At 35.4% G+C, this 16139-nt stretch overlaps 1 pseudogene; it reads left to right on the top strand.

Annotated features, from left to right (window-relative positions):
* Nucleotides 1-11999: 11999 nt before the first annotated feature.
* Nucleotides 12000-15865, top strand: LOC109271051 (NEDD8-activating enzyme E1 regulatory subunit-like; annotated as a pseudogene).
* Nucleotides 15866-16139: the final 274 nt, after the last annotated feature.

Genomic DNA, 16139 nt, shown 5'->3' with positions numbered 1-16139 from the left:
AGGTATGAGAACAGTTTCATTAGGTAAGTAGTGACTACTTATATTTGCAGAAAAGCAGAGTTATCTTAAGAAGGCACGGTCACAATTTCATCCAGGTTACTACTCTGATCTCATGCACTTGACAATTCACTTTACCTATAGAGTTTTTTAAAAATTCTCATAAAAACTTTATAAAGTAGATATTACTCCAATTTTATAGATAAAGAACATAAACTGATTTGCTGGATCCTCCTCATTTAGATTTTCAGCTCAGAAAGCATCTGCTTATGAATGTTTTCCCTCATCACCTTACCCATCACTGCCAACACTTCCTTTAATTTCTATCATATAACTCTCTTTATTTTTGTTACAATTATCATTTTACAGTTCATTTAACTTTCCAATTTATTTTTTTGGTCTGTACTACAAGAACGTAAATTCTTTGAGGGTACAGCTTGTGCTTTTGTTTTCTTCTGTATTCCCACATCCAGGAATGGTAACTGTTACATAATTAGCTCTCAGTATTTATTTTGTAATGATCAGACAACAGAGGTCCATTGGACTGCAGAAATGTAAACTACACATAGTGGGAAAATTCAGAAACACATAAATTTAGAATCATTTTTTTCTGTAATCACTGTTCTTTTATTTTTTCATCATTAAAGAGTGTACTCTTTAATCCCCATCACCTATTTCACCCAATCTCCCACACTCCTCCCCTCTATAACCATTAGTCTGTTCCTTATAGTTAAGACTTTGTCTCTTGGTTTGTCTTTTTTTCTTTGCTCATTTGTTTTGTTTCTTAAATTCCACGTGAGTGAAATTATATGGCATTTGTCTTTTTCTCTGACTTATTTCACTCAGAATTACATCCTCCATCTCCATCCATGTTGTTGCTAATGGCAAGATTTCACACACATACACACACCATATATATACGGAATATATATATACCTCTTCTTTATCCATTCATTTATCCATAGACACTGGAGCTTCTTCCATAGTTTGGCTATCATAAATAATGCTGCAATAAACACAGGAGTGCATTTATCCCTTTGAATTAGTGTTTTTGTTTTTGATTTTTTGGTATATATCCAGCAGTGCAATTACTGTATTGTAAGGTAGTATATTTTTAATTTTTTGAGGCACCACATACTGTTTTCCACAGTGGCTGCATTAACTTGTATCCCCACCAGCATTGCAAGAGAGTGCTTTTTTCCCCACATCCTCACCAGCACTTGCTGCTTCTTGTGTTTTTGATTTTAGCCATTTTGACAGATGTGTGGTGATCTCCTTATAGTTTTGATTTGCATTTCCCTGGTGATGAATGATGCTGAGCATTTTTTCATGTGTTGTTGGCTATCTATGTGTCTTCTTTGGAGAAATGTCTGTTCATGTCTTTTGCCCACTTTTTTAATTGGATTATACTATTTGTGTGTTGAATTGTATCAGTTCTTCATATATTTTGGATACTGGCCTTTTACTGAATATGTCATTTGCAAATAGCTTCTCCCATTCCGCAGAGTGCTTTTAAGTTTTGTTGATTGTTTCCTTCAATGTGTAGAAACTTTATTTTGATGTGGTCTCAATAGTTTATTTTTGCTTTTATTTCCCTTGCTTCAGGAGATATATCTAGAAAAATGTTACTATGGCTGATGTCAGTCTGTTCTGAGACTTCTTATGGTTTCAGGTCTCACATTTAGGTTTTTAATTCACTTCAGTTTATCTTAGTATATGGTGAAAGGAAGTGGTCCAGTTTCATTCTTTTATGTGTAGCTGCCCAGTTTCCCCAACACCATTTGTTGAAGACAGTGTCTTTTTCCCATTGTATATTCACACCTCATTTGTCAAAGATAAATTGACCATATAATTGTGGGTTTGTTTCCGGGCTTTCTATTCTATCCCATGTGTCTATGTTGTCTATTTTTGTGCCAGTTCCACACTGTTAATTACTACCTCTTTGTAATATAATTTGAAATCTGGAATTCTGTTACCTCCAATTGTTTTTCTTCTTCAAGATTGTTTTGACTACATGAGGTCTTTTGTGGTTCTATACAAATTTTAGTATTGTTTATTGCAGTTATGTGTAAAAAAAAAACGCTGTTGGTATTTTGATAGAGATTGCATTAAATATGTAGATTGCTCTGGGTAGTATAGACATTTTAACAATATTTTCTCTTCCAACCCATGAGCACAGATTGTCTTTCAACTTCTTTCCATCATCTTGAATTTCTTTCATTAGTGTTTTAGTTTTCAGAATACAGGTCTTTTATCTTTTTGGTTAAATTTATTCCTATATATTTTGTTATTTTTGGTGCAACTGTAAGTGGGATTGTTGTCTTAATTTCTCTTTCTGCTAGTTCATTATTAGCGTGTAGGAATACAACAGATTTGTATACATTGCTTTTGTAACCTGCAACTTTATTGAATTCATTTATCAGTTCTATCAGTTCTATCAGTTCTATCAATCCAATTTGGATTGGATTTTACTTTTTATTTCTTATGTTGTATGATTGCTATGGCTAGGACTTTAAATACTATGTTGAATAAAAGTGATGAGAATGGACATCCTTGTCTTGTTCTTGACCTTAGAGGAAAAGCTCTTAGTTTTTCACCATTGAGTATGATGTTGGCTGTGGGCTTTTCATATAAGGCCTTTATTAGGTTAAAGAATGTTCCCTCCAAACCTACTTTGTAGATGATCTTTATCATAACTGAATGCTGCACTTTATCAAAGGTTCAAACGGCTTCCCAGGCAAATTTTACCAAACATTAAAGAAAAGATAATACCTATTTTTCTCAAAATTTCCAAAAAGTAGAAGAGTGGGAATACTTCTACATTCATTCTATGAAGCCACTATCACTCTGGTACCAAATCCAGATAAAGACACACAAAAGAAAGAAAGAAAGAAAGAAAGAAAGAAAGAAAGAAAGAAAGAAAGAAAAGAAAAGAAAACTATAGGCCAATATCTCTTATGAATATAGATGCAAAAATCCTCAACAAAATATTGGCAAACTGAATCCAACAATACATTAAAAAAAGTCATATACCACGATCAAATGGGATTGATTCCGGGATGCAAGGGAGATTCAGTATTTGTAAAGCAATCAACAAAACAAATCACATCAATAAGAGAAAGGATAAAAACTATATTACCATTTCTACAGACGCACAGTCATTTAATTTTTAATTTTGCTTTATATTCCTTTAATGTAGAATATGCTAATGTAGGAAAGATATATTGATTTTTCAAGTTGACTGATTCTGAGAAATTGAAAGTTTAGCAACTGTAATTTCTTTCTGTGCTTATAGTCACGTTACATTGAATGAATTAGATATGCTGAAGAAAACCGCAAAGAGAGATCGGTTTTCAAGTCAAAGGCATATGGTACAGATCTTTGTCTGCAACAAAGACTATCTAATTGCAAAGTGAAATGCAGTAAAAATCATTGTTGTGGAATTAAAATTAGCAAGTACATCACAGTTCCTTGATCTGGTTATTTATTTCATTCCCAAAACGATTTTCATCATACACGGTACAAGATCTTGATGTAACACGAACACAGTTCCAGGTCATTTTTGCAAATGTGGGTAATAAAATTCATCATTTTCCTTTTTGACACTAGTATATTATATACTTTCTTGGAACTGATGGTTTAAAAACTGGTGGACATAGGCCATGTTATAACTGAATAAAAATATTTAGACACTAGGCTGGATAATTCCCCAAGTAGTGTTGCAACTTACCTCTCTTAAACAGCATTGATTCAATTTTCTTCAACAGACTGACATAATAGATATACCTGTCAATGGAAACATTTTCAAAAAACCCTTTCAGATGATAACAAGATGATCTGTCTTGTATGTGGATAGGTAGGTAGTTCAAGTTCTTTGGGTCCAGTAAGGAGATACCATACCATAGGTGGTTTCTTGCCAAATGCCAATGGAGGAAAATGTATTTTGTCTTTATGAGAATAGGTAATTTTGTTTATTTTTAAAAATTTTTATTTCTGTATTTTGATAGAGAGACAGCAGGAAAGGGGCAGAAAGAGAGGATGAGAGAGAGAATCCTAAGCAGGCTCCACATTGTCATGCAGAGCTGATGCAGAGCTTGATCTCATGAACCGTAAGATCATAACCTGAGCTGAAATGAAGAGCTGGACACAACTGACTGAGCTACCCAGGTGCCCCAGTTCTGTTTATTTTCCAAACAGGAAAATATCAGGCCCATTTTTTTTTTCTACACTACATCCAATATGTGAGGTTTACTAACAGGGTCCCAACAACCATATATCCTTTTAGGTTTAATAGCCAGTGTCCTAGAAGGAAGAAAGTGGCACGCAGACACAACCAGTACAGAACTTGAAGCTATTTGTTTTAAAAGGATACGGTTTTTAAATCACTTTTAGGAAGTAAGCCTTAAAAAAATTTATTTTCAAAAAGTGTCAGGAATTCGAAGAGAACATATTAAAATTTCAGGAAAAATTGATTTGTTGATTTGTTTCCTTCCTTAAATTCACTGAGTGCTGGTTAGATGTCATATATAGTATCTATCCAGTCTTTTTGTGAACTACTTCCACTTTCCCTTCAGGCCTCAACTGAAGCATCTTTTCCACAGAGAAGGCTTCCAAGAGTGGACCTTGTATTGTCTGGTCTCCTTGTTGTATACCCCTATATATATATGATGTACATCTTTCCCAATTCTTTGTCAGTTCCTAGAAATCAGGATCCATTTATGTTTATCAACCTATCTCCATCTAGTATCTATTACTGATTGGCACATAACAGTTACCGAATAGTTTTGATACATGCATCTTGCACAAAGGTAAATAATGAAAAATAAAACAATAATACATAAAATGGAGACCTGCTAAAAGATATAATAGAAGCACATGACTTAGATAAAGTCTGGTACCTGTAAAAGTCTGGAAAATTCTCATGAAGAGAAGACAATCAGATAACATTTACTGTGCAAGGAAGATAACCAGGGCCAAGCAGATATAAGGGCAGGAAGAAAGCACAGAAGCAGAACAGCATGTTTGGGGAACTACAAACTACAGCATAGACTGTGAGGTAGAGAATCAGGAAATGAAGCCAGGAAAGCAAAGTTGTCTAGTGGTCAAGCAGCAGTACCAACTGCAGCTGTGGGATCGGCCTTGACCTTGATCACATGTTCATGCATTATGTCCAGTAAGGAAACAATGAGTTAATTGGATTCCTGCAGTTTAATATCTACTATGCAGCCAGCAGTTCTGTGTTTCTATCAGTTTCCCTTGTCCCCAAGTTCCTTGGGGGAAGATAGGAAGCAGGTCCTGGTGAATAATGTACACGCAGTGGATCTACGGCACAGCTGAAGATCCTAAGCTTAGAAAACCTTCAATTTCATAAAGAAAAATCTGACTAACCTTTTCCTGGCAGGAAGGGAGTATCTTTATCATCCTGGGGAGGAAACACATCTGCTTTCTGACCCAGAGGGAGAAACTAGCTCTAGTTTGCTATGCAAACATCCTTGGGAACAAACTCTGTCACAAAGCATGTATAAATGTCTTGGAGAACTGCTTCTCAACAACGATGGGAACTCATTTTTCAAGAGGCTTCTTTAATAGTGAAGGTATTTTCATTTATATATTTTTTCTTTTGATGGGAAGATAATGAGGAAACACATATGAGTGGATAATAAGCTTCTATTTTTATGTGAGAAACTAAAAATAAAATTAAAAAAAAAAACTATTGTCTAGGATGATGAGTGAGCAATTGCTTCATGCCTCAAATATCCAAACACTATACGCCCAGGATGTCCAAACCACTTAGTAACTAGACATATCTTTTAAAATACATGCACAGAAACTCTGAGCAGCATGTGCATTTATAGTTATGGCTAGAGTTCAAAACTGCTCTGGGTTTCCTTAGGATTGTGTCTGTGAATTCACAACTTTGAATTACTCTTCACATTTTACAGCACATAAAACCTTTATGGCACATAATGTGACTCTTTGTTAACCTGATTCACAATACCTTCCCAAAAGCCATATTTTCTTCTTCTTTCCAGCACAGAGAATTTTTTTTTCTCCTTGCAATGACTTATTTCAGAACGGTAATTTTTTTAAGAAACAACGATGTCTGTTACAAAGTTAAATTTCTGAGTTGCTTTAGACTTAGATCTTTCTGTAGTAAAAATGTTCCCACAATGAAGATTTGCTCTTTGAAACATTAATAAAGCTGAGGAGATGATGTTAGGTATAAAGAATGAGAGCTGTAATCTCTTTCTCAATAGATTACATTAAAATCAATCATAAATTGAATTCATGGAGATGGTGGATATTTGAAGGAGAGTGAGAATGAAGAATGAATCTATTTTGTTCATTTGATGTTTACTGAGTATTTTATATAGCCTAGGCCTTCTCTTACATTTTTGTGGAATCGCAAGAGCACACCAACTCTTGGTGTACACCTTTAAGGAGCTTTCAGACTACTGAGAGAAACAAAGGGAAAGAAACCCTTATAATAGAGCCTGGACAATGTCATTATAGGTTAAGCACACAGTGGCATAAGAAGCCTTTCCCCATGGAGTTTATACAAAGTAGTAGAAGGAAGCAGAATGAGAGCTTGTTCTTAAAGCATACATGGAGATTTTTTTTTAACTTTTTAATATTTATTATTTTTAAAAATTTTTAAATGTTTTTATTTTTGAGAAACAGAGAGACAGAGTATGAGTAGGGGAAGGGCAGAAACAGAGAAACAGTGACACAGAATCTGAAGCAGGCTCCAGGTTCTGAGCTTTCAGCACAGAGCCCGACGGGGGCTTGAAATCATGAACCATGAGATCATGACCTGAGCCAAAGTTGGATGCTCAACTGACTGAGCCACCCAGGCGCCCTGAGACATACATGGAGATTAATAAGATAAAGTCTGGGGCACCTAGGTGGCTCAGTCGGTTAACTGTCCAACTTTGGCTCAGGTCATGATCTCACAGCTAGTGAGTTCAAGCCCCGCATTGGGCTCTGTACTGACAGCTCAAAGTCTGGAGCCTGCTTCAGATTCTGTGTCTCTTTCTCTCTCTGCCCCTCCCCTGCTTGTGTGTTCTCTCTCTCTCTCTCTCTCTCTCTCTCAAAAATAAATAAACATTAAAAAAATAAAGAAGATAAAGTCTGGAAGGAATGTATGCATACTGGCATGTATGCATGCATGAAAGAACAACTCACTTCTCCAGATGTTATCTACAGGTTGTATCAGGTCAAAGAAAGAATTGCATGCCATGGCATGTCACATTAAAGAAAATATGTGTCACATTAAAAAAAGCCTAGAATGTGTGTGAGGGTGGGGCTGGGATTATATGGTGAGGGAGTTAGAAGAAAAGGATAGGAGATGAAACTACAAAATTAGATTGGGGCAGATCACAAAAGCCCTGGATGCCTCACTGCAAAAGAGTTTACATAATACATGACATACACCAACAAGAAACTTTGGACTTCTGTTCTAAAGAAGGCAATTCAAAATTCATGTGGGAGCATACTGGGAGAATACAACACTGGATGCAGAGTGTGACTACAGTTGAAATTAGGGCATTCAAAGTGAGAATGGTGAGAAAAAAATAAGGAATTGAGATATACTTCCAAAATTGATAATATTTGGCAACTGGCTTGTTGGGCTATGGGTATGGAAAACAGAAATAAGAAACACCATGAGATTTGGAATCCAAACTAGAAATATATGAGTATTTTCAGAAGACTGAATATGGAGGGTAAGATGAAATAATATGAAAAGAAAGTGCTTAAGCGGTCACCCAAGTTGTCATCCATCAATCATGTATTCTATGAAGTAGAGAACCTTACATTAAACGTAAGTGTGTATTAGTAAACTCAATGGGATATCTGAACCTAAAAAAACAGATATGGACACTCTGATTTATGCCTCTCTTTGCACTTAATCAATTTGAAAATCAACAAACTGGAGCATACAAGGACTGGCAGTTTTTCTAATAGTGTTGTAAGGCTAATTATAGGTAAAATCAATGTATTGAATACAGAAACATCCTATCTTGAAACTTTGCAAAATAAAAACAACATATAAATCATGGGTTTGTTTTCTTCCCTTGTGGAGCGGGAAATTATTGCTTGATCAATGTAATTAATGTATCATATTAATAATTAACATTCATTTTGAAATGTAGTTTTTTCCCAGTGCTGAAGCAATGCCTAAAAAACGTGTGCCCTTAATAAATACTGGCATGTATGCATGCATGAAAGAACTCACTTCTCCAGATGTTATCTGCAGGTTATATCAGGTCAAAAGAATTTTGAATTTTACACACTAGCCTTTAGTAATTCAGGTTATCCTTGTGTTAACTATTTTAACAACATTATAAATTTCAAGCAGATATTAAGCTTATAATAATAATAATAATAATAATAATAATAAACCCAGTACTCAAAGTGCTCAATAACTACTTGTTTGAGGTCATTTTTCCAATAGCCAAATTCAGTCCAATCCAGAAGAATCCAAGGATCATAGCAATTTAGTGTGTCAGTGAAGAGATGGTTGCCCTTCTATGAGTCTGGAGCTATTTAATCTGAATTATAAATTAGCAGAGTTCAAAGAGAATGTGCCTTCCTTGCTCAGACGCAAATCTACTCAAAGAATGTGACTCTGCCTTAAACATGAAAACCTCTGGCAATTCCCCATCCATGGAAGCCTGAATTTGTTCTAATCTGACTAGAAAATTTAGTATTTGTAGGGTGTGATTAAGATGAGGGCAAAGCAATAACCTTGAGTCATGAGGTCATGGCATATAAAATATTGATAATGGGCTCTGGCTACAGAAGAACTGGTTTTATTTGTATCCTGTTTTTTCCATTTATTGTGTGACTTGAAAAACCTATTCCTCAAGATAATTGTTGGATCATTCCAAGTTAAACACGCAGTGCTAATTACGTGCCAATTATCATTCTTGGCTCCAGGAATACAGAAGAAACTGAAATGAATACAGTCTGTACCCTCCTTACAATAGAAGCAGGCCAAAAAATAAACAGTTAAATGAAATATAAAATGAGAATTGTAACAAAGACAATAAAACAAGATTATATGATGGGGCAATACAGAAAAGGGGCCATGCTACAAGAAAGGCCTAGTCTCGACTGCAAACATCTACTGAGTTTAATAAGGGCAGGGCATTACGAGAACACACCAGCGTACTGCACATCATAGATAATCGGAGTGGAGAGATATGTAGAGAGTTGCTCTAATAATCACATAGTGAACATCAAAAATAAAGTAATCTGAATGGAGTAAATGGATGAGAGCACAAGCTTAATTTTTATTGCATGCCCTTTTTATTCAGTTGGGTACATATATGCATGACATTCCTGACTTGGTCAACAGAACATGACCCTGGTTTTGGAGAGAACTTATTGTTTTACACTAAAAGTTATATTTCATCATTATTACACAGATCTGGGAAGATAAAGTAGATATATAAGTATAAATTCAACACCACTCTGGAATACAGAACTCAGTATGACCACCATCCTGCTGGTAGGAAACAAATATCCTTTCCCTATGTAGCACATATTACAACACTTCAGGGCATTAGACATTTACATAAAACTGGTCTATATCCTGTGGCTCTGTTTGATACTCAGTGTGGGCCAGAAACTGAGGTATTACTTGCCTCTCTTTATGTTTTACCAATATATTTTGATAAGGCACATTATATAAAAGTATGAAGGGTAACTGACTGAGCTGAGTGGAGGTTAAACCACCTGGAAGCTGAAAACAAACCCCATATGTCCTTGATTTAAGAGAGTTTTTGTTTAGCAGAAACAGACCCATAAATACAAAGACTGAAGGTTTCCAGAGGGAGATGGGCAAAATGGGTGAAGGCGAGTGGGAGATACAGGCCCCCAGTTAGGAATGAATAAGTCACGAGGATAAAGGATACAGCATAGGGAATATACTCAATGGTATTGTAATAGCATTGTATGGTGACAGATGGTAGCTACAGTTGTGGTAAGCACAGCATGTAATGTAAGACTTGTGGAATCACCATGTTGTACACCTGAAATTAATGTAATATTATGTTCCAACTATACTTCAATTAAAAAAAGAGAGCCTTTTTAAAGCTGATCAAAGCTGATCATAAAAACAAGCATTTGGTTGAAGCCATCAGAGAAGAGTTATTTTATATGCATCACTCATGTAGGCGGTACCTTTGTACCAGGTGATGTATATAATTGAGACAAACAATAATAAAATGATTTGTCAAACCTATACACTAAAGACAAATATCAAAATACTAAGAAATCTAATTCGATTTTATCTCAAATGCTTGAAGCTAAATTCCCAATTAAACTGTTTATCATCTGAGATGATTTTTAAAATTTCCTTTAACATGCACAAAACAAAACAAAAAAAAAAAAAAAACAGTAGAGAAAATGGCTCTGAGAGCTAATAACTGATGTCTTTTATAATTCTTTTACTTAAATTCATGTAATTTATTATGTGATAAAATTAAAAATTTTTAAATAGTAATACTAAAGATCCGCTAATGCTGTCACTTTAAAAAAGACATATGTGTTGTGATCTAACTATGGATATATGAATATCTGTATTTATTAATTTCCAGTCTAAATTAAGCAAGGAGTTAAAAAGATTAAAACCAAAGCTTTTCTCTCCCATTCTCAACTTGTGAAATTAATATGGTTCAGGAAATATTGCTGAATATTCATTCATGTTGCTTCCAAAATTGTAGCTCCAAGAACTGTGAAGAAAATCTGACATATGTCAGTATAAATCTCTCCTATTGAGCTCCCTTAAGTGTGCTGAACTAAAACTGCCTGAAGCCATCTGGGACTTTCTGCTGAACAAATCATTTTACCTTTTTGGGTCAATGAAGAAGTCAGTTAGTTGGAATCAAGAGAAGAATTTCTTCAAAGTTATAACTGAAAGGAAAAGGGCTCTTCTCTACTAAGTATTCATTTCACAATACTAGGAAAGAGAGCGTTCATGTGTTTGAGGAAAAAAATTCTATCAAGCCCTAGGGGTCACATGTTTTTCAAAATTAGAGAGCAGTGATATCTACTGGACCTCCCAGGGGTATTTTCTGACACACTCCTTTGGACTCTACTCCTCATTCATATATTCAATTTATTTATTAAGCATCTGTCTTATGATAGGTTCTATAATAAAAAGTGGGGAAAATAGAAAATAGAAAAAGAAATTTAAAAAAGAAATTAAAAAAAAAAGAAAAAGAAATAGAACCTAGGTCCTAACATCAAGAAAGACTCATAGTCCAATGAGTAAGACAGATTTAGAATACCAATAATACGTAAATTCTACATTATAAGATCATCTATAGAATACAGAAGATTGGCACACACACACAAAAGTGATTAATTCCCTTGATAGTAGAGAAAAGAATGTGGTGAAAAGTTTTAATAAAAACAACAGGAAAGAAAGAAAGAAAAGAAAGAAAGAGAAAAAGAAAGAATCAAAGAAAGAAAATTGGAACTTAAACAGGAGATACACTGGAATTGGCCAAAATATATTAACAACAACAACATAATAGTATCAGTTGTCAACTGTGTTCATGGCATAGTGCTAAGTGCTTTTCATGCATTAATTACCTCATTTGTGCCTCACAAAAACTCTTAAGACAGATGATGATGGGATATCATCTCCATTTTCAGGACGAGGAAGTAAGGAAAAAGAGTTCAAAAACACTGCCCAAAGTCATATAGGTAAATAAGGAAGATACAGGACTTGAACACAAGCATCCAGCTTCCAAAATCTTTACACCAGCCACCAATCCTTATGGCAACTACCAATCACCACATCATACTGCAGCTCCCACAGAAGGGGATTTCAGACAGAAATTACATGTGCAAAGGCTAAAGTATAAAACACATCATATCTTCAGAAAGCTGTTTGTTTTTTAGAATAACTAAAACAAAAACTCTATTCATGAAAGTAGCAGAGCATAGTTTCAACAGAATGGAAACCAGATCAAAGATGAACATATGCCATGAATATGAAGAAAGTAAGGGAGAAACAGAATAATGAAAGCAAGAACAGGAAGGAGATCATCACAACATTCAAAGTGAGAAGATCGCAGCAGTTTGAAACAAAGCAGATTGAAGAGGATAAAGAGACTAGACATGCTAGTAAAATGTGGAGGAAGAGTGGGCAGAATTTTGAGAACTGGGTTGTCAGTGGTAAATAAAGTCGACTAAAATGTCTCCCATTTTATAATCTGGGTTTACAATCTGCAAAACTTAGAAAATAGTAATGCCTCAAAACAGTCCACAGGGAAGATAGATGCTTTCCCAGGAACCAGAGTCTGTCTTTGAGGGCTTCGTCTGCATCTTTCAGAGATGTACATTCCCAATGCACATGCATGGACACATCATGTAATCATTCAAGATTTCTCTGAGACAGACAGGCCACCTTTGGCAACCATACATTCTTTCTTGCAGGAGAGAATCTCCCTTTGCTCCAAACCCATGTAAAGCTGAAGGAATCATCTAATTTCAGGGGTTTGTTCTTCAGATAGGAAAACAATCTAGTTGGTGGTTTTGAAATCACAGTGGCAAGTATTTTGTGAGGCAGTCAACTGGTTTCACAAATGTTATCTCATCAGCAGCATATCATCTCATTGAGGTAAATCAAACAACTTAGCCCTATTTTTAAAGGTAAAGAGAGGCTAAATGACCCTACTAGAGAGCTGGAAATAAACACTGTAGCACCAGCTCTGTAGAAGAGCAACTGACAAAATGACTACAAGACAGATAGGTTAAAAAGTCTTCGTAGTTTATACCATTTATATAATTTATACTGAGGTCTTCACTTACTAGTATAAAACTGACCTAAAATGAAATCTGAACTCAAGAGTTGTAGGGTTTTATTTTTGCTCCAGATAAGTAGTTTATTCTCACTCCCTTGTACACTTCCTCTCACCCGTAGATTTGACTAAACAAGAACATCAAGGTAACACTCTATATCAATGAAATGGACAACATATGACCAGAAAATGTTCACAGTGAAATTTCAGTTTCATATTAAACTTCATCCCTGCACTATATTAAAGCATATTAAAAATGTCTTTAATGAGGGAATGCAAGCTGGTGCAGCCACTCTGGAAAACAGTATGAAGGTTCCTCAAAAAACTAAAAATAGAACTACCCTACGATCCAGCAATTGCACTACTAGGCATTTATCCACGGGATACAGGTGTGCTGTTTCGAAGGGACACATGCACCCCCATGTTTATAGCAGCACTATCAACAATAGCCAGAGTATGGAAAGAGCCCAAATGCTCATCGATGAATGAATGGATAAAGAAGACGTGGTGTATATATACATGTATATATATATATATGTATACATATATACATGTATATATACACCACGTCTTCTTTATCCATTCACCTTTATCTTTATATATATATATATATATATATATATATATATACACACACACACACACACACACACACACACACACACACACACAATGGAGTATTAGTCGGCAATCAAAAAGAATGAAATCTTGCCATTTGCAACTATGTGGATGGAACTGGAGGGTATTATGCTAAGTGAAATTAGAGAAAGACAAGTGTCATATGACTTCACTCATGTGAGGACTTTAAGAGACAAAACATATGCACATAAGGGGAGGGAAACAAAAATAATATAAAAACAGGGAGGGGGACAAAACATAAGAGACTCTTCAATATGGAGAACAAACAGAGGGTTACTGGAGCGGTTGTGGGAGGGGAGATGGGCTAAATGGATAAGGGGCATTAAGTAATCTACTTCTGAAATCATTGTTGCACTAGATGCTCACTAATTTGGATGTAAATTAAAAAAATAAAATTAAAAACAATTAAAAAAAAATTTGTGGTTAAAAAAATGTATTTAATGTATCAAATCATTATGTTCTACACCTTACACTTACACAAAGTTATATGTCAATTATATCTCAATAATGCTGGAAAAAGAGACAGAAAGGTTTCTGATTAAAAAAAAAATACTTCCACGTGGAACCTATTCAAAAAAACAAAAACAAAAACAAAAATTACTTCAGGAGGTGATGGTGGTACTTTGCAGGCTGGCTGTTCTCTGGGGGCTGGGCAGCTGAAGTTGTGTAGTAATCAATTGTGGGCAAGAGATTTTAGAATCTGCTTATGTTTACCTAATAGATCCAATAGCCACAGGACCTGAAATTCTTAAAGCTTGGAACTACCAGGTATCGATTCATTTACCATTATTGCTGGAAATCAGATCTACAGAGAAGATATTGAAAACATTACTTTTTCCTATAAGATAGAAGTGTCAGCAAGAACGAAGCTCAAGTTGCAGATTCTTGTAAGCATTAAATAACAATGTATCTATTTAGTTTTTGGAAGAGAGTTCAGAAAACCTTCTGAAGCAATGGCCTTTTTTTTTTTTTTTTTTTTTTTTTCTGTAGGTTTTCTACCGTGGTTGCAAGTAGGCTCCCTGAAAGTACATTACTACATTTAGCTGAAAACTTCTGGAATTCCCATGTTTCTCTTTTAATCTGTAGGCTATATACAGATGGTTGGCTACGGGATAGTCATTATAAAAGAACACCCAGCAATAGAATTTTACCCAGATAATGTATTAGAAGATCCACAACTAGATAAAGCCACTTCCTGAGCTGAGAGAATGTCTATATAGCCTTATGGTTTGGATCATATGGGGAAAAAAAGGCCCATAGCCACACTCCATTGACTGTGATTGTAGCTAAATATTTAGCACAGTGGAACTGTGGAAGAAATGGATTAACATCTAAAATGTGTAAAGAAAAAAGAATCTCAGAGATTTGATTATACAAAGGATTGTAAGAAATGATATTGGGGCTCCAGAAGATGAAGATAATTTTGAAGAAGCTTTTTTTTTTTGCCACTTTATGTCACTTTATTTATTTATTTATTTTTATTATATGAAATTTATTGTCAAATTAGTTTCCATACAACACCCAGTGCTCATCCCAAAAGATGCCCTCTTCAATGCCCATCACCTACCCTCCCCTCCCTCCCACCCCCCATCAACCCTCAGTTTGTTCTCAGTTTTTAAGAGTCTCTTATGGTTTGGCTCCCTCCCTCCCTTTTTTTTTTTTTCCTTCCCCTCCCCCATGGCCTTCTGTTAAGTTTCTCAGGATCCACATAAGAGTGAAAACGTGTGGTATCTGTCTTTCTCTGTATGGCTTATTTCACTTAACATAACACTCTCCAGTTCCATCCATGTTGCTACAAAGGGCCATATTTCATTCTTTCTCATTGCCACATAGTACTCCATTGTGTATATAAACCACAATTAAAAACATAAACACAGCAATAAATACAACTCAGATCGCAATCAGTACTAAGGGTATATTTAATGATGATTCTTGCAAAATATCAGCAAACAGATTCCATCTGTTTGGATTTTAGCTTAGACCTTAAAGGGCTTTGTGGCCAAGGGGGATCAAGGATACTTACCTGTTTGAGGCACAATTCCCTGTATGATTGCAGATTAAAGCAAAGAAAGATGCTTGGGCTGTACTAATCATGTTGATAAAATGCCACAGTCTATAGGCCAGGCAAGAGAGGCCGTTACAGAGAAAGAATTAAAATCATTCTGCAGCAATTCTCCATTTCTTCACATTGTAACATGTAGACCCTTAACTAAGAATATGGTTTGAACATATTTAAAATGGATGAAAGTATTTCCAGGTTTGGCATTCAAGATAATGGGGCTGTGTTGTACTTAATCTTATGGAATGTTAAAAAATTTCATAAACAATATGGTAGACCACAAGGGGTATCTGACTATCAGACTGAAGAAAATACAGGAAAGACTTCTCATTGGCTTCCTTTAGGAATATAAGTTATCATGGGGTGCCTGGGTGGCTCAGTTGGTTACGGGTCTGACTTCGGCTCAGGTCATGATCTAACAGTTAGTGAGTTCGAGCCCCGCATCAGGCTCTGTGCTGACAGCTCAGAGCCTGGAGTCTGCTTCAGATTCTGTGTCTTCCTCTCTCTGTGCCCCTCCCCCACTCGTGCTCGCTCTCGCTCTCTCTTTCTCTCTCTCATACACTTAAAAAATAAATACACTTAAAAAAATTTTTAAAAAAAGGAACATAAGCTATCTGTAGTGGTAA

The sequence above is a fragment of the Panthera pardus genome, unplaced genomic scaffold, assembly GCF_024362965.1.
Source record: "Panthera pardus isolate Hobbes unplaced genomic scaffold, ASM2436296v1 HiC_scaffold_12, whole genome shotgun sequence".
In the NCBI taxonomy this organism is placed as follows: Eukaryota; Metazoa; Chordata; class Mammalia; order Carnivora; family Felidae; genus Panthera; species Panthera pardus.
The sequence above is the reverse complement of the archived record's forward strand: the minus strand, read 5'-3'. Positions and strand labels throughout refer to the sequence as shown.